Genomic DNA, 19,214 nt, shown 5'->3' with positions numbered 1-19,214 from the left:
CCTGGAGCGCTTAGGATTCATAGTGTTAACCAGAGTTGACATGAAGGGCCCTAGAACCTAGCAGCTGTCAGTTAAGAGTCAAACCAAGAAGCCATCCATAGTAATCTCTAGCTCTTCTGCACCCTAATGTTCATCACTCAACAGGATCTGTTACTGGAGAATTGAGAAATTGCCTGGTACTTGCTTGGGTGATGCAACGTAAGGTTAGAAACACCTTTGCTAGCGCACCTTCCCCACCCGACAGAACATAAAACAGATTAACAGAAAGAGCTATTAAGTAAGTTTATGAAATAACAATAAGAAAACAAAGTCCACTTTGAGAGACTAGCGAGGAGAGCTGATGAAAACAAGAACAGAGAACTGGCTGCCCTGAGTCTCGACTGATTGTAACATTTATGAAAGTGGATATGAAAATTTCTTTCTGCCCAGGAAGACATAAGCCTTGGGTGTGAGAATGCACAGCATAAGAAGAAATCCCTACTACTTTGGTTGCTGTTGATTTGGCTCTGTAGCCAAAGGCTGCTTGCTCTGTAGGACCCAGAACTCAGAATAGGTGCTTGAAACAGGAGAAAGCCAACTGTGTTTACGGTTGCAAACTGACAGTCATAGCTTTTGTTAGCTTTAGGCCAGGATGGAATATCTAATTGCATTAATCCTCACTGCCACCACTTTATCCTTCAGGTCTGTAACTGGTCTCAAGTTCCGCCTGGCTCCTTTAACCTAACAGTTATAAGCCCCAGGCTGCACTTGTAGTTCATTTGTAACCAAGTGTTTGGGGCTTGATTGCCAAAGGGTTGGTGTGGGAAGGTGTTCAGCTGCCTCTGATAATCTGCCTCATCTCCCAATTCCTGTACTTCCTGCTTTCCCCACCAGAACTATGGGTCTGCCTCTATCTCACCCACATTAACAGACACTTCCTCTATGCAGATGTGAATGAGTATGAGTACCTTAAAATATGGAAATGCTTGAATGGTTGCTTTACCGAATACGACAGTGATTCTGTTGCTTAGCTAAAATGCCCTAGAACACAAGACACTACTTTTTATTTATTTTATTTTATTTTATTTTTTTTTTTTTTGGTTTTTCGAGACAGGGTTTCTCTGTGGCTTTGGAGCCTGTCCTGGAACTAGCTCTGTAGACCAGGCTGGTCTCGAACTCACAGAGATCCGCCTGCCTCTGCCTCCCGAGTGCTGGGATTAAAGGCGTGCGCCACCATCGCCCGGCAAGACACTACTTTTTAAAAATGAGTTTATTTTTAAATTCTGTAAACTTGTGTGTGGGCATGTCTGTCAATGGTTGTGTGACCATGAATGCAGGTACCCCCAGAAGCTAGGGGGTCAGAGCTTCTGGAGCTGGAGTTACAGGTCGTTGTGAGCCCTCTGATAGCTGCTGGAATCGAACTCCGGTGCTCTATGGGAGTAGTACTGGCACTCTACTGCTGAGCCAACTCTTCAGTCCAAGAAGCTACAATGTGATATCAGTAATTAGTATAATAAGGTAAAGAATTATTTAGTAGACCATTTCAAATGGGTAACGCTTAGCTTAGCACCTGAATAACAAGAAAGAACCAGGCGTGAAAAGCCTGAAAAGCGTGTTCTTGGTAGATTGTGCACACTGTCTGTCTCAGAAACAGTAATGACCTTGATAAACAAGCTGCCTGGGCCCAGGGCAGAGTGAGCGAAGAAGAGGCCAAATGCTGTAAGGCAGTGTAGGCATACCACAGTAAGGGATTAAGTGTGTTCTGTGTGTAGTGGAGCCCACTATAGGTGGGACTTTAAGTAGGGGTGTGACATTATTTGAGTTACAGGCGGCTGCCCTTGAGAACTGCTGTTAAGCTCTGGTTCCTAAGTCCTTTACTGTCCTCCTCACTGCCCCGCCCAGGAGCTCTAGCAGACACTGCACTTGTAGAAAGCGCCTGGCTTCAACCACACACGAAAACGTTCAGTCTTCCATCATGATTGTGATCAAATTTTAGGTATTTGGTAAATCATTATTTTGAAGAAGTTTTTTTTAATGCATATTTTGCTGAGCTTTGTCGTTGTCTTTAAATCATGAGTTGAAATTTCCTGTGTTTATTGAAATGGTCATAGTTAGCTTGTTAATATGGTAAACCACATTGAGGGGTTTGGAATGTTAAACCATCTTATACTCATTGTATTAGGATTGCAGGGACCTTTTGTATCACTGGGCTCAGCATGTCAGTTTATCATTTCCTAATATTTTATTAAGGCTCTCTGTACATGTTCCCAAGGGACACTAACACATGGATTGCTTTGCCCTTAATGTATTTGACTTGGTGTTACAGTGATACTAGCCTGTTGAGTTGAAAAATGCTTGCTTGCCTTCTGTTTTCTGAAATAGCTTATATGAATTGCCATTATTTCTAACTTAAATGGTTGGGAGAATTCACTGTGAAACCAAAAAGCTGAACAATAAAAAGAATTGATAAGTTTTATTTAATCAAAGCCTCTTCTTCTAAAAGCCTGATTGAATAGCAGCAGCAAGGTCATATTACAAATGGATGTGTGTTCAGAAAGGTGTGATTTCTAGCCTGATTTTGTGATGTGTCCTCCAGTGGAGTGTAGAAAGGTCAGTGCTGAACTTAACTCAAGAGCCTCTTGTATGCAGTTCTAATTCCCACACTGGTGAAACATACTGTTAAATTACTGAAGGGTTTTGTTTTGTCTTTCAAGCCTCAATTTTCTTTTTTGTGAGATGGAAATACTAACATTGACAGCCAAATGGAGAAACAGACACTAATAGTATACACAGTGTTATGGCTGTTGCTGTATTCTCATTAGTTGATTGTCATTCATATGTGCTTGATCCTTAATAGTGTCCCTTTTTCAGAAAACAAACGAATTATGTCTTAAGAAAAGTCTAAAATATTTTTTACTCTTTCAGTAGAAGTATAAATTCCAATTTAATCTTCTGATTCTTGATGACTGTGGAAATCAAAAGTGGGTATAGCCAAATTCTTTTCATGCTCTCTTTAAGGAAAATGCAATCATACTATTGTCGCATGCGCTCTGTAGTTTATGTCTAGCTGGTTCCTGTTACCAATGTTAGTTTTATGAGCAATCAAAATGAAGACACAGTAAATGATAGTCATTGTTACTGTGAAGGGTTAATATTATGGACATTTTAAGGATATGCTGTATGTTATGTAATTGAACCAGAACAACAAACTAAACAATCATTAGTGCACTTTTTGCCTGAAAACTCCCTCTTTTTAAGTTTTTATATTTATTTATTATGTATACAATATTCTGTCTGTGTGTATGTCTGAAGGCCAGAAGAGGGCACCAGACCTCATTCCAGATGGTTGTGAGCCACCATGTGGTCGCTGGGAACTGAACTCAGGACCCTTGGAAGAGCAGGCAATGCTCTTAACCACTGAGCCATCTCTCCAGCCCCCCTCTTTTTAAGTTTTAATAGAATTTTACCAATCTGCAAAGCAAGTGTCCACTATGAGAAATGAAAGATAGTTACGTGGTTCTCAAGAAATTATTAGGCATTTTGAGCTACAAAGAGAATAATTTCATGTCAGATGAGAACCCTGAGGCTTCATAAACCCACTTGTCTTTGGCATAGAGAAAAATGATTATTTTAAGTATCTGAGAGTTATATAACAGATTCAGCCATGCATCACAAGTTTAAACTTTGTACAGTATAGATTTATTTCAGTCTGTGTGAGTGTTTGCTTCCATCCATGTATGTGCACATGCATGCCTGCTGCCTTTGGCGGTCAGAAGAGAGAGTTATATCCTCTGGAACTGGAGCCGCAGTAAATAGCGTGAGCTGCCATGTGGGTGCTGGAAACTCAACCCGGGTCCTCTGCAATAACAGCAAGTACTCCTAACTGCTAAGCCTTCTCTCCAGCCCAAGAATCTTTTCTTCTTTGATACATCAGTGAACCACAAAGTTACAAACAACAACAGCTCTGGAGATGAAACTCCATATTGATCTTGAACTGTGACTTAACAGAAGTGAAAACAGCACAACTCGTTATACCTTTTTTTCTTCCACTTGTCTCAATAGCTGTGTAGTGTGATTTTTTGCTTTTTATTTTTTCTAATGTTTGATATTTGCCTCTACATTTTTCAAATACCTTCAGGTTTTCATTTGATGTTCAAATGCCCCACAACATAGGTAAGTTAGTTTTACATCTACTTAAACATAGGAAAATTACAAGCAGAATAACAAGACCAAGATAGAATCCAACGATCCAGAACTCCTGGTTCAATGTTGTTGAAATGGTATTTGCAGGTCATTATTCATCTACTTACTCATTATTCATTATGTAACAACCATGTTCCAGGAACTATCTTGACCAAGAGGAACAGGGTCATACATGTTTTCTACCTTCCTGAAGCTTCAGTGTAGCAAGGATCATTATAAATAACCATCCAAACGCAAAGCTGCATTTCAGTGAATACTGTATGAGAACTTAGAATGTGGAGTGTTGACCTTGTCAGATTGACAGGAAAGGATGAAGTCCAGGTCTGAGGGCTAGGTATCACGTAAACAAAGGAACTGTCAAGGCTAGACAAGGGGGGACATCTTGTGCAGAACAGCCACCACTGCAGGAGAGGACATGCGAACTGCAAGAGACTTGAGGAAGAGCAGGAGTTGACATAGAGATCACAGAGTAGTGGATTCTGACCACCCACGGCTGAGAAAGGGTGTTTATTTTGATAAGGCCCCTGTGTCATGTAGGCATGTTCAAGTCTTAGTGGCTCCTGCTTTATTTTTCCAATTGCTCCCTAGTTTGCCTAGACTGTTCACAAAACTAAGCAGTTAGGGAACTGCTAACTCCATTCACAAGCTTCAGATTAACTCATTCGGGGAGGTCTATCCCTTTAGGGAATAAAGGAATTCGCCAAGCTGGTGACCTGTGGCCTAGGTTTTATTAGTGCATTGAATTACCAAAGCAGCTACTCTATAAAGACATGAAGAGAGGGTGAAATGATACCCTTGCTGCTTCAGGAGTGTAAATACTTTGTTTTGCTGTAGCCCTTGTATATGGCATTTGTTTCTAGACTGTCGTTCCCACACTGTCCTAACGGACAGAAGTCTGGTAGCTTGTAAAGTTTTGTTTAGCTCAGTGCTTGTCCTATTGGGTTAGAGGTGTGGACATCGTTTTCTCTGTTCTGCAGAGAAAGCCAGCGGAGGCAGATTGATTTGTACATAGTCCCATTTCAACACCACTCCTCATTTCCCAACCACCGCAACGAAGAATCCACGTCAAAGTCTGTTGTCTGGAACATGGGAAATTGATGGGATTCTAGTGACATAGGAACTCTGCTAATAATTTGAGACAGATGACAACTACCTTGCCTTTAATGAAATGAAGGTATATGGGCAGTTAGAGGTATTCTCAGTGCAAACAGAAGTTGGCATGTGCAGAAGTAGAGGTTGGGTAAAATGTCTCTAGTGACATGTTATTTTAGTATTTGTTAAACTCACCTTACCTACAGTGGGGCATTTAAACACAAAATGAAAAGCCTGAAGGTACTTTGAAAGATACAGAAGTAAGTATCAAACACAAAATTATACTACATAGCTACTGAGGTAGGTAGAAGAAAAAAGGTGGGTATAATAATTGAGTTGTGCTGTTTTCACTTCTGTTAAGCCACGGTTTTATATCAACATAGAATTTCATCTCTGGAGCCTCTGAAGTGACTCCTTTCTAATCTTAGAAACTCCTCTTCCTGCCTTTGTGTAAGACAGTATTGTTCATCTTCACATATGAGTCCAAATTACCCAGGGATGGTCTTTGCTTTTTTGTCTTTTCTATGGTCTAGCACATGTTGTGGTTTTAGTGCAAACACCATCTGCATGCCTGACCATGAAGTGGTTTTTTTTTTTTTTTTCTCAAAGCCTTCGTTAGGCTGCTCCTGTGTGTTACCTCATCACAGTCACTGCACTTGAGTCTCCTGTGAGGAACAGCCATGCCATGCCCGGAATGTATGTTCAGAGCTTCAGCCTTCAGCAGCATCAGGAGCCTGGCTGGAGTTAGAGAGCCCCTCTTCCTGCTCAATTTTGGTCTGCCTGTCTTGAAAAGATCCTTTATCTTTTGGATCTACCCTTTACTTCTTCAGAGCTCACAAGCAGTTCAAAGAAACATATGGCAAAGAATGCCATTTTTCTCATTGTCTTGTTTCCTGCTCCTTTCTCCACCCCTAGGTTTTTGTTGAATCAGTGCTGTGAACTCCAAGGCAACATGCTGTAGATGTGAAGGGGGTGTTACTGTTCCACTCTTTCTGAATTTTGTTGTCTTGGAAGTACTGAGGCTTGAACCTAGGACCTGGTGAATGCTAGGAATGCGTTCTATCTCCGAGCTGCCTCCAATGGGAAATTCTTACTAATACTTGGAATGAGCTCTGCCAGCATGTGACATTTGCTTAAAAAAATCCTTTAATAGGTATTCATCCATTTTCAATTGGAAAATTCAAAAGGTGCCTAAAGGTAGACTATTGAGGTCTCTTTACTACTTCTATCTCTCAGTTCTCCTCCCTAAGAAACATAGGATTACTGGTTTCTTCTAAATATTTCTACAATTATTTGATGTGTGTATAGAAACAAGGCCATGTATGGGCAATTTTCCTTACCTCTTCTTCCTCTGCAACTGACAAAAATACTTTGTCCTTTCTTGTTCTTTTCATTTGAAATCTATTTCATAATGGCATGTATGGACTTTAATTTTTATGGCTATATTGTATGGTTATCCTGTAAGTTGTTTCTCTAGCCACCTTATGGTACCAATGTAGATTATTTCTGATCTTTTGTTCTTATAAATAGTGCTGCAAGGAATAACCTTAACTGAAGTCACCTTGCCCTGTGTGACTGTGTGTTCCTGGATTAATCTCCAGAACTGGAATTGCTCAGTGGAAGGTTATAGGGATTATCATTTTGGTCCCACGGCCTTTTTTTTTTTTTTTTTAATAACTCTGAAGGGGTAATTTGTTGTTACCATTGTATATTCCTAGACCCTGGTGTGTACTCTGGGCTGTCTTTTAGGTGAACTAGCTTTGTCACCATTGGATTTTGTTTGATGACTGTTCTAGCAATGCCTAGGCAACAGAAAATAAACCAGGGATATGAGAAAAGAGAAAAAATGGCTTTCTTTCACAGTGTAGGAGAGATAAATATCTCCTCCATTCTGCTTCAAACATTTAGAACTAAACTAACATATTTATTTAGAGAAAAGCACACAAATTTTATTTGATAATTTGTTTTCCATGGGAACCCTCCCAAGAAGAATGAGGGCCCCAAGAAGCAATTAGTATCAAAGCTGGTTTAGACAATTACAAAGCTTTCAGTCGTGTGGTTAATCTTGGGAGAGTGACTAAGCAGATAAGGTTAGTTGAACAGGGTTTGTTTATGTAGATTTCTTCCATCCTGGACTCCTGATAAGAATGTCTTCCTTCCTCCAGTACAGGGAGGGCACCTTTCTCACGGGAGTTCTATCTCCTGCTTTCATGAAAGTGCCCTTCTTGAAGTGCTGCCTTCAGAGTGCTTTTAACTAAAATAACTCACATGAAAGGCCAGTGTGTTTGGTATGGCAGCGTTTTTCTAGGGACAGGACAATATAAAGCATTAGTTTCCTTTCCTGCGACAAATCAGAGTGTTAGCTGAGCTCGGTGGTTTACAGTGGTAGGTATGTGGTGTCTGGAGATGCTAAGGGATGCTGTTACTTGCCTGTGGGGACAGGTGCAGAAGATCTTGTTTATATCAAAACCCAAAGCACTGATATATATGTAGTCTCAAAATTGTAGATACTGTGTAGGTTAAACAGTGTGCATCTACAGGATTGATTCAACTATACCCCCAAAGAAAAAATTGTTGAGAATTTAGGAGCCCAGGAAAGTGGCTCAGTTGGTAAAGTGCTTGCCACACAAGCATGAGGATCTGAGTTGGATTCCCAGCACGCACATGGACATTCAGGAATGGTAGTGCACACCTAATTCCAGCCCTAAGAAGGTGGAGAGAGACTACCCCTAGAGCTTGCTGGCTAGCCAGTCAGTCCTAGTCAGTGAGAGACTGCCTTAAAACGATAAGGACGAGAGCGATTGAGGATTCAAAAAAATATTTGTCACAATTTAGTTTGAAGGAAGCCAGCTTTTGTGGGTGCAGAAGTTCTTTGGCCCTATCTTGGTCCTTAGATTTGTGTTTTGTGGTGGTTGTAATTACGCACAAGAAAAAAATATAAGACAAAATTGAGAAAGCAGTTATTTAGCTGCATTAATACAAGAGAAGAGAAGATCTTAAATGGAACAGTAGCATTGGAAGAACCTGCAATGAAGTATAATTGGCAACATTTGGTTTAGCAATGTGTGGTATGTGCAGTTCATCATATAAAGAGTAAGCTTTCCCAGCTGTGAATTTCAGTTTAAAATAATGACCCATCATTATTCCCTTAAAAGCAGTATTTGTGAGTCTACCACCAGTTCATATGAGTGTAAAATGAAGCATTTTCACAGTCTTTCACAGAGGATTTTCTAGTCTCTCTCTCTCTCTTTTCTCCCAGTTTTTGAGACAGGGTTTCTCTGTGTATCTTTTGCTGTCCTGGAACTTGCTTTCTAGACCAACCTGGCCTAGAACTCACAGAGATCCACCTGTCTCTGCTTCCCAAGTGCTGGGATTAAAGGCATGTGCTGCCACACCCAGTGTCTAGTCCACTTTTTGAAGTGAATTTAGTAAGATATAATTCATCTACTTAAGGTAAATTCACTTATGTTTAAAATTTTGTAACACCATCATCCAAAATCCACAGAAGATACTCCTTTTAGATTCGATTCCTTCTTTTTGAAAGTCTGGTTCTGTAGCCCTAGGTAGCCTAGGATTCATAGTATCCTCCTACCCCAGCCAGGAGGCTGAGATACTGTTGTGAGTCATGGCTGCCTCTTGGAAGATATTTTGTTTTCTCTTTTGTTTTAAAATCTCTTCTGTGATGGTTATACCTCTGCTTACTCTCTTATCTCCCCCTTCTCCTCCTTACAAGATCCTGTCCTACATTCATGTCCTTTTATTTTGTGAGCACTGACTTTAACCACGATGTCTGTGTGTCCAAGGGCAGAACTATCCAGTGGAGCCTGGTGGGCTCACCTTTGGGTCACAACTGAAAACAGTGACTGCTCCTCCCTCAGAATCCGTTGGTATTTAGTAGTTTAGTAAGGATGGTTAGGGCCCCATGAGCTCCTTCCTGATCCATACTTGGCTGTTGACAGGTTCAGTGTTATGTAGACCTGGTAGATATTTTTAAGCATTGTATAAAATAGGTATTTTCACATTTTTATTTATAGATAAACACAAATAAGTAATAAAGACCAGGGTACATATTTAGCATATTTATCGTGCTGGTTAGAAATAATGTAAAGAATTTAACATCGATTTGAATCTGGAAATTATCCCGAAGATGAAAGAGTTCTTGTGGAGTTAGAGAGATGATGACACAGTGGTGAGGAACACTTAGCTGCTCAGTCAAGAGGACCATAGTGTGGTTCTTAGTGCCCACAGTAGGGGTCTTACAACCTCCTTTAAGTCCAGGTCCCAGGGAATCTGAAGCCCCCTTCTGGATTTTTTAGGTACTCACAGACAGACACACCCATACACATAAGTGAAAACAATAAAAACAAATCTCTAAAGAACTCTTTCAATCTATAATTTATAGCACAAAGATTTTTTGAGAGCTGGTGTTGTTTCTAGTTGCATACAATAAATAAAAACACTCTATTTGTATGGTGTTATAACAAGCTTATACTTGTTATAAACTTCTGGGCTCCTTGATTTTATCAGTAGATAACTAACTAAAGGAAATAATTCAGAGTAAGGGTCTGTAATCCATGAAAACTATAGCAGATAAAGACAAGATAAATTGTTACTATTTTGAAATAAATATATGCTCCTTTTGGGATTGAAGGTCATGGAGGAACATAGAAAGTAGGGATACTTAGCTCTGAACTCTTTTTTGTAAAAAAATGGGTATTTAGAAAAACCGAGTATCCCCTGTGGTGGTTGAATGAGAATAGCCTAGAGACTCAAATATTTGAATGCTTGATCTCCAGTTAGTGAAACTGTTTGGGAAGGATTAGGAGGATTGATTTTGTTGGAGGAAGTGTGTCACTTTGAGGTTTCCAAAGTTCATGACACGCCCAGTTAGCCCCTCTCTCTGCCTGGCCATTGTTGTTCAACATGTACAACTTCAGTGCCATGCCTGCCTGTCCGCTGCTGTGCTTCCCAACATGATGGTCATGGACTCTATTACCCTCTGGAATGGTGAACCCCAAATTAAATGCTTTCTTTTATAAGTTGCCTTGATGATGGAGTTCCTTCACATCTATAGAAAAGTAACTAAGACACTCCCCATCTCAGCTACATAAACGTGGAAGCTGAATACTAACTCTGTAGGAAGTAGAGTCAGCCCTCTATGGCGTGCTGGGCTATGAATGGGATAAAGCTTGGGGCAGCTCTCAGGAACACTCCTAATTTTGTAGTTATTGTGATTCTTTATTTTAAGTTATCTTTGCCAAGCTTTTTTCTTCCCTTTCTCTTTTTTTGTTTTTAAACGGGGGCTTGTATCGCCTAGGCTGGTCTTGAATTCTTTTTTTTTTTTTTTTGACTCTTGTCTCAGCCTTCTGAATACCGCAGTTACAGGCGTGTGCTATCCCGCCTGGCTAGCTCATCTTTTCCCTTGCAGTATGTGGAGAGCTCAATTCCCTGGTTCTCTGCCTTCTGTACTCACCAATGCCGATGGATGCTGGGGCTCATCTAGGAAGGCTCTGTGTGTACTTTATCAGATTTTTTTGTTTTTATTATAAACTGAGGTGATTGGAAAATATGGTCTTCTCATTAGCATCAGTTAACCCAAGATGTTGTAATTTACCCTATTGTAGCTTAATGAATTCACTTTCTTTAATTTTGTAATTATTTCTGTGATTAAGCATTAGGAAACTGCTAGATTGAGGGGAGTGCAAAAAGAAGGGGACAGCCGGGCGGTGGTGGCACACGACGTTAATCCCAGCACTCGGGAGGCAGAGGCAGGTGGATCTCTGTGAGTTTGAGACCAGCCTGGTCTACAAGAGCTAGTTCCAGGACAGGCTCCAAAACCACAGAGAAACCCTGTCTCGAAAAACAAACAAACAAACAAACAAACAAACAAAAAAAGGGGACATTTGGATCTTCCAGTTGTCCAGGGTGATAAGCTTTGCTCTGGTAATTGTCACTTTATTCCGCCTGTGAAGGCTTCAAATGAGTGAGTGAGCAATAGGTAGGGATTGATTCCCCAAATAAACTATTATATTGTCCCGTTGGAATATTCCACATGTATGCCAAGCAGAAATAGATTCTGTTTTAGGTCAGAGGATTGTCTCTTCTCAAAGATCAGCCACTTGTAAAGTTACCGATCACAATGGAGGGATTCTGCCCTCATGGCTTTCAGTTTTTCTATTGTAGGGAACTCCGGGGACAGTTACGAGTTAAATGGCATGAAGCTGTTTTGTTTCTAAATTCTAGTTTAGTGTTCTAGCTACCCCAGGGGCCTCTGATCTTAACATAGTTTGATTCTAAGTGTAGGGTAGATGTGGATTATAAATCGCTGGTCCTGGGAACATACACTGTTCATCTTTCAAGAACAAAACTCATTTATTTCCATAATGTTTAGTTAATACAAGCTTTTAATTGCCTGAAAAAATGGTCAGTTACATATTTTAAATTTTAGTATTAGAGTCTTTATGCTTTCCAAGTTCGAAATTTAAGACTATCTCATGTGAATGAGAGTCGAAAATAGGTATTTTTACTGGACAGTGGTGGTGCATGCCTTTAATCCCAGCAGGTGGATCTCTGTGAGTTGGAGGTGAGCCTGGTCTACAGAGTTGAGTTCCAGGACAGTCAAGGCTGCACAGAGAAACCCTGTGTTGAAACATCCCACCCTCCCCCCAAAAGAAAGAAAATAGGTATTTTCTTTCATGTCTGCACTAAACAAAGATTTGTTTACTGCTCATCAAGTCAGCACACAGTTAAGGAATGAGCCTGCAACAACTGATAGGAAACAGACCTTGCTGTTAAGCTCCTGTTTTAGTGTAGAAGAGGGTTACATGTCGCATGCTGTAACAGCAGATAGAAGAGCACTGTAACGGGCATTGGCTGTCATTCTGGTTGGCAGGGAGCTGCTGTATTTCAGAAGGACCAGAAGAGCTGATTGGCTAGAGCAGATATTTACTATGAAAGATGGGAAGTAGAGGTTCGAGACTAGTTTGGGATCATTTAAGGCATCTGGTCCAATATCTGATATGCATTTCTTTGAAATGTTTGTATCTTATGCGCTATCAAATTTGCCTTTAATGATGAGTTTTGTTAAGTATTCAGCTTGGAATTACTGATATTGTAGCATAGACACACACACACCTATGTATCATGCATTTTAGTGCTCATATTTGAATCCAGGACACGATGACTAAGCTACATCATCAGACCCTTGAGAGGTATTTTTGATAATACTAGGCTCAACTTTCCTTTATACCCAGGCAACATTATATGTCACCTAAGGTACATGACATTGGGTTACTGTATAGTTTTCATTGTCTTTTAAACCATTGTTTCCAAGTAAGGGGGCCGTTCAAAAATCCTGGGCTTGACTGAGCGTGGTGGCACACACCTTTAATTTCAGAATTCGGGGGGGCAGAGGCAGGCGAATATCTGGAGTTTGAGGACAACCTAGTCTACATGGTCTACAAAGTGAGTTCCGGGACAGCTAGAGTTGTTACATGGAGAAACCTTGTCTCAAAATAAATAAATAAATAAATAAAAAATAAAAAGATCTTGGACCCCCCTCCTACCTCAACTTTGAGCTCAGTGGGTCCTAGGTTCACTGGGATTTTCTCCTGTAAAAGGTGTTCATGCGTTTCTGATGCACAGCTGCTCTAGCCTGACATGGAAGAGAATATTCTGCATGCTATCACCAACTTTTACAGTAATTCAGTAAGAATGGAATGGGGTCATGTGTATCTTAACAGTACCAAGCCCATGGAATTGAGACACCCTGAGATCTCCATAGAAAGGACTTGAATGTATATTATAGACAGTAGCTGCTCCATACATGGATTTTGAATATATGTGTACCTGACAACAAAGCAGAGCATATAGCTACAGATCTTTTAGAAACAATGAAGTCACAAAGAAGTGATCTCTCTGGTGATGATGTTGTGAAGGTGCTGATGGATTCTGTCAATATTTAGCTCTATATGTCCAGGGAGAGGTGCAGGCTCAACTCTGACTAGAGGTAAATGTTCCTTGAAGTCACAGCATAGTTGAGTTTCCAGATACATGCTATTAATAATAGGCAAATTATAAAGCATGCACTGTAATTTCTAATGACCAAACTAGCCACATTTTAAGGTAATCAAGACCAATAATCTCTGTAGTATTAGACTGTCATAGAGATTGTGACAGGCATGTGGCAATTCTGGGACTCTTCTGGTTGTGTGTATCAATACACCTGGGGATTATTATGAGTTACAGTGATTATAATGAGTTACGGTGGCCTAGGGACTCCGTGCCAGGAGTCATATAGATGAGGATGCTTTCCTTTCTTCTTTCTGTTAATAAATATGTGCCTTTTATGTGCCAAATACTGCTTTAAGAGCAGGTGTAGCTACTAGGCAATAGTGACACAAAGAACAGGTAGTTATATGTACTTGGTATGCGATTAGAAAAAAAGCAAATATGTGATTGTTTTGCTTTTTAAAATAAAAATGGAGTTTAGAGAAGAAAGCTGAAAAAAGTGTAATTGTACCCTGGGTGTTTGCTCAATGACTGTGCAAGCAAACTATACATTATCTAAAAAATACACAAAAAGACTCATGGTGTGCACAGTATCTAAAGTGAGTTTCTAGGACCTGGGAACCTGGTTCTCTCAGCAGGTCAGGACCTGAAGAGGAGCTGCAGAGTCAGCGGCTAGTCACACAACTGTCTCACACACAAAGATACCTCGCCAGCATGTCAGGGTCTCTTTTATTTTTCCCTTACCTCTCTCCTCATGTTTTTCCTCTACATACAGCTGCAAACACACACAGGAGACTTTTCTGAGGGCCAAAGCCTAGTTCTTCATTTTGTTTTTCTTTCTGTTGCTTGTTCTACTCTGTTCTTTCTCTGGTTTCTACCCTGGTGTTTCCTTCTTCCCTGCTCTTCTCCTTCTATATCTTTTCTGATGTTTTCTTTTTATCTCTCCCCTGATGTATTTCTTCTACATCTTTCCTTTTTCCTTTCTTATTTTTTTCCCATACAGCTTATGTACTCCAGCAAAATTTGAAAAAATAATAAATATAAAATTTACAATATGGTTATATTCTATTTTTATCCAAGTGAATGATTATAATGAATACAAGAATAAAACAGCTTGTTTCTTATTTCCCTTACATGATTAAACATTTTACATATTAATTTGTGAAAAATAAATTATTCCCAAAGACCCACATAAAACCATGTCTAAGCAACTTGTTATAGATTAACAGAGTGTAAGCAAGCAAGGTGTTTTTCTCAGTTAGTTCTTTTACCGGCAGGCTGCATTTTGCTGTTACAAAGAAAGGATCAATCATTTTATTATTTATCTCTAAAAGTAATATTATAAAAAATTGAAATAATCACAAATCTAAACTTTGTATATATAAAACAATCAGTTATTTCTACTTTTATCCTCAAGGTGCACACCCAATTATCAATAGGTTCTTTTTTATTATATCGAAGCTGGGGGCAGAAATGGGTACAAGAATTTATCATCCCCTTTGATCACCAACCCATCTTTAGCAAGAAAGGCGCGTCAGCTACTAATAACTGGGCTGCCTTTGTTCTTGTTCCTTGACCTCAGTGAATTCCTCGATCAACTATTAAAAGTGTGCCTTTCTTAACTTTAAATTGTTCCCCAAGATTTTCTACATCAAAGCCATTAACAAAAACATCTTAGTCTAACTTTTTACTAACAATCTACGTATCATTAATCTCCTCCAGCAGCAATGCCTGGAAAAAGTCAATCACTGTTTTCTTAATCCCTAGTGAGGGATTAGAAATCCCCTTAGAGTTTTCATACAACTCATAGATTTTGAGGGACATGGTGACCTCGAGGGCAATAAACAGCAATATGCTCAATAACAGCATGAAGTCCTCGGGACATTTAGTCCTTGGGGCTCTGCCTCTCCAAGCCTCACCCAGTGTGAGTAAGCTGTCCGCCAGTTCATATCCCGTGAGTTCCAAACTATTTGCTATTCCATTGACATGGCCTTCAACGTTGCCCTCATTACTCTTCAGAAGTCTTGTGTTGGGTCTGAGGAGCCATGCTCCTTAGGGAAGCTCTACCACCACACTGGGGGAAAAAAAGGTCCTGCAAGGATAAATGAGATAGGAATGCCCAGCTTGGAAGCTGCAAATGTTATGCTGATATTTTAAAAGTTGTGTGTATGTGTGTGTGTGGGGGGGGGGGGAGGACAGCAATGTAGTCAGTGTCTGTCAAGCCAGGTGAGTTGAAGTGAGAAGAAATAACCTTAGAATCTAGAAAAGCAAGATCTTTATCAGTAAATCTCTCCATGAAGTTTTCCCAGCACTGGGAATATAGAAGCAGCAGGGGTATCTGCAAGGCTATAAGATCTTGACAGGTAGGGTGTGTAATAATTCTTACAGAGTAAAAAAAATCTCCGTGGTATGTGATACGCCTGTTTAATCATGAATGCTGAACATGCTCAGTGCATCACATTGAAGTATTTGCTCCAGAGAAACAATACAGAAATGATAATGGCATCATTAACCCTACAGTTTGAAGATGAAGCCTGTAATTCAGTAAGAAAAGCTGATTGACCTTGGGCAGCTAGTGCCTTTAATGTTCCTCAGGTGATTGTGAACTTCAATAAATTGGTTCACATAAAGCCTTCGCCCAGTGAATCTGGCTGAGAGAATAGCCATTAAATTTATAGTCTGAAACTACCTGGAGGAATTATTTGAGAAATTAGTATTAGTATTTTATATCTTTTTGGTGGTTGTGGTAAGAAGGCACACAGGGTCTCAGGCTAGTCCAGAACTCATGTTGTGACTCAGGCAGGTCTTCCCAGGTGCTGGGATGGATGGCATGAGCCACTCTGGACAATCTGGTCTTTTTCTCCTTCTCTTCCTCCCTCTTTTTCTTTCTTCCTTCTTTTTTTTTTTAACCCTTTGGAGGTGAGGACCAAACCGAAGGCCTTGCACTTAGTAGGCAAGCCCTCTACCACTGAGCTAAATAAATCCCCAGCCCCCAAGCCCTAATATTCTAACTGTGGTACATTTTAAATTTCTGTGTGTGTGAATCTGTCTTCTCACATGTCACCAACCATTCTTCACCCCACTTTTACCATCTGCCTCACAGACAGATGCTAAATATAGAAGGCAGTATTTATCTGGAACTATTCAAAGGAAAAATGCTTGACGTGAGCGAAACACCTCTGATTAATGTCCTAAAGCATAAGCTTTTAATTGTTTTGTCTTTAACAAAAAAGTTGATTCAGGCTGGGGTTGTGCTGTGGTGGAGTGGGGCCTAGCATGTTTGAGCCCCAGGTTCTGTCCTAAACTCTGTCTTTAGCCTCTTATTGGCTAACTCTCACATCTTGATTTAACCCATTTGTATTAATCTGTGTATGTATCACCATGAGGTTGTGGCTTACCGGAAAGATTCAGCATGTCTGATTCTGGGGGCTCCATGGCGGTTCTCTCTATCTGTTTTCTTTCTCCCAGAATTCAGTTTTGTCTTCTCCGCCTACCTAAGTTCCGCCCTATCAACTAGGCAAAGGCAGTTTAAAGAAACTTATCCAATGAAAGCAACACACAGACAGAAGGAACTCCTGCACCAGGCCCAGGGTGGGAGGGTGCTGTGGTGTCTGCTTGTTAACTGTCCAAACTGTGTTTGGTGCATTAAGCAGTTAGTTCCAGATTCTGTGTTTGCAAATTTCCATATTTTTTTTCTTCATCTCTGTCTCTGTATGTTTGTTTGTGTGTGCTTGTGTGTATGTGAGCAGGTGTGAAGGCCAGAGGTGAGTGTCAAGTGTTTTCCTCATTTGCTCTCCCCTTATTTTTTGAAGACAGGTCTTCACTGAACCTGGAGCTCACTGATTAGCTTGCCTAGCTGGCCAGCAGGCCCCAGAGGTCCTCCCATCTCCACATCTCCAGAACACCTCTGTGCCCGGCCGGTTTTAACTAATTAATTATTTATTTTTATTGGCAAATTATTTTTGCTTTACTTTTAATTAATTTGTTGTTTTATTTTTAACATGTGTGCTGGGAATCCAGCTGTTCTTCATGCTTATGCGGCAAGCATGTTACCCTGAGCTGCCTCCACAGCCCCATTCTTTGTTTTATTGAGACAGGATCTCTCTATGCAGCTCTTAACTGATCTGGCACTTTTGGGTAAACCAGGCTGGCCTTGAATTTGCAGTGATCTCTGTCTCTACTTCCTGGGTGCTAGGATTAAAGTCCTATACCACCATTCTGGCTTAGGTTTTTTGTTTTGTTGTTGTTTTTATTGTTTGTTTATTTATTACTATGTGTCTATGGGTGCATGGTGAAGGGAGGGTGGCAGTCTCCTCTGTCTGTCACAGTGCAGGTGAAGGTCAGAGGACTACATTCTGGTGTTGGTTCTCTTTTACTTTTTTGTGGGTTTGGAGCACTGAACTCAGCTCACCAAGCTAGCACAGCAAATGTCTTTACCAGTTGAGCCATCTTGCAATTAAAAAAGAAAATTTGTCAGATATATAGTTAAAAAAATCAACAGAAAACTCAATAGTATTTACCCCTGGGCAGAAATACTGAGAGCTATCAGATCGGTTTTTGTTTGGGCACTGTTATTATTTGTTATAGCAAGCTATTGAAGACCTGTTTCTGGCCTTTGTTAAAATGTGTAGAAGGTCTAACATCTTCTAAATTTTGTCATTAGATATGTTGCTGTGTTATTATTTACCATTATCTTTTTCTGCCTGGAGTATATATTTTTATATATAAAGTAAGAAGAAATTTTGTTACTTTTGCTGAGAAATGCAATCAGCAGTATTTCCAAAAGTAGATTTTCTTTGTACTTTACACTTATTTTAAAGACAGGTATTTGTTTTTTAATCAGAAAGAAAGTTAGCTATGGCAGTAACTTCATTAACACTGTAGTTTAGAGTATGTAGCTGCATAGAGTTTCTGACTTTACTGTGCATCCACCAGGGGCGTCAGTCATAGGTAGACACTTGGGTCTTGCTTAAAGTAATTAAACGATGATGGGTATTTCGGGTATTTCAGTGTGAGTCATGTCAACATTTTTACTAATTGACTTCTGATTTGTATCTTAATTTGCAATTTATGGAATTAGTTGTTTCCCTCTACAGATTAAGATTTGAAATGCCTATAAATTTAGTCTTTGGTCTTTGATTCCTAAACCATGGATAGATGTAGGAGAGGGAAAAAGAGAGGGAGAGAGATAGAGAGAGACAGTGAATATTGATTTGAATCAGAATATTTATTTTCTAGCCTTACTCTGTCACTCATGTGTGCTGTGTTAGTCATCTGAGTCAGAAGAATATTTATCTCTCTTTAAGTTGGTAGTAATAGCTACTACCAGTGCTAGCTTCTAAAGTGCTTCATCACTTCCTCTTAAAAACTGAAAACATTCTCCAGTATACTTGTGATAGTTGAGACTCAGAAAAATTGAGTCCACCTAGCAGCAAGATAAGCATTACACTAGCAGTCTACCCCAGAGCCCACCTGCAGCTAAGCTGTGCTGAGGCATGCTGTGTTATAAGAGTCTTCCTTGCATCCACAAGAACAATGGCAATGGGTTTCTGATCCTACTGCACGCACTGGCTTTGGGAGCCTAGGCAGTTTGGATGCTCAACTTACTAGACCTGGATGGAGGTGGGGGTTCCTTGGACTTCCCACAGGACAGGGAACCCTGATGGCTTTTCGGGCTGGGGGGGGGGGGGACTTAATTGGGGGAGGGGGAGGGAAATGGGAGGTGGTGGCGGGGAAGAGACAGAAATCTTTAATAAATAAATAAATTTAAAAAAAAGAAAGAAAATTTCCCCAAAAAAATATAGTTCTATAAAAAAATAAATAAAAAAAAAATAAAATAAAAAAATAAAAGATCTTCCATTTGGAAAAAAAGTCTTCCTAAGTGCCTGGTACCATGGAAAAGACGGCTGGAAGCTGGGGAGTGGAGCTCA

At 40.1% G+C, this 19,214-nt stretch overlaps 1 protein-coding gene across 12 annotated transcripts in view; it reads left to right on the top strand.

Annotated features, from left to right (window-relative positions):
• Hmbox1 (homeobox containing 1) overlaps positions 1 to 19,214 on the top strand; it is a 135,488-nt gene that overhangs the window by 22,987 nt on the left and 93,287 nt on the right. The window lies entirely within an intron of this gene.

This window comes from Microtus oregoni, unplaced genomic scaffold (assembly GCF_018167655.1).
Source record: "Microtus oregoni isolate MIOR12 unplaced genomic scaffold, Mior012 000001F_ref0000356, whole genome shotgun sequence".
NCBI classification, from domain to species: domain Eukaryota; kingdom Metazoa; phylum Chordata; class Mammalia; order Rodentia; family Cricetidae; genus Microtus; species Microtus oregoni.
Note: the sequence above shows the minus strand (reverse complement) of the source record. Positions and strands in the feature narration are given on the sequence as shown.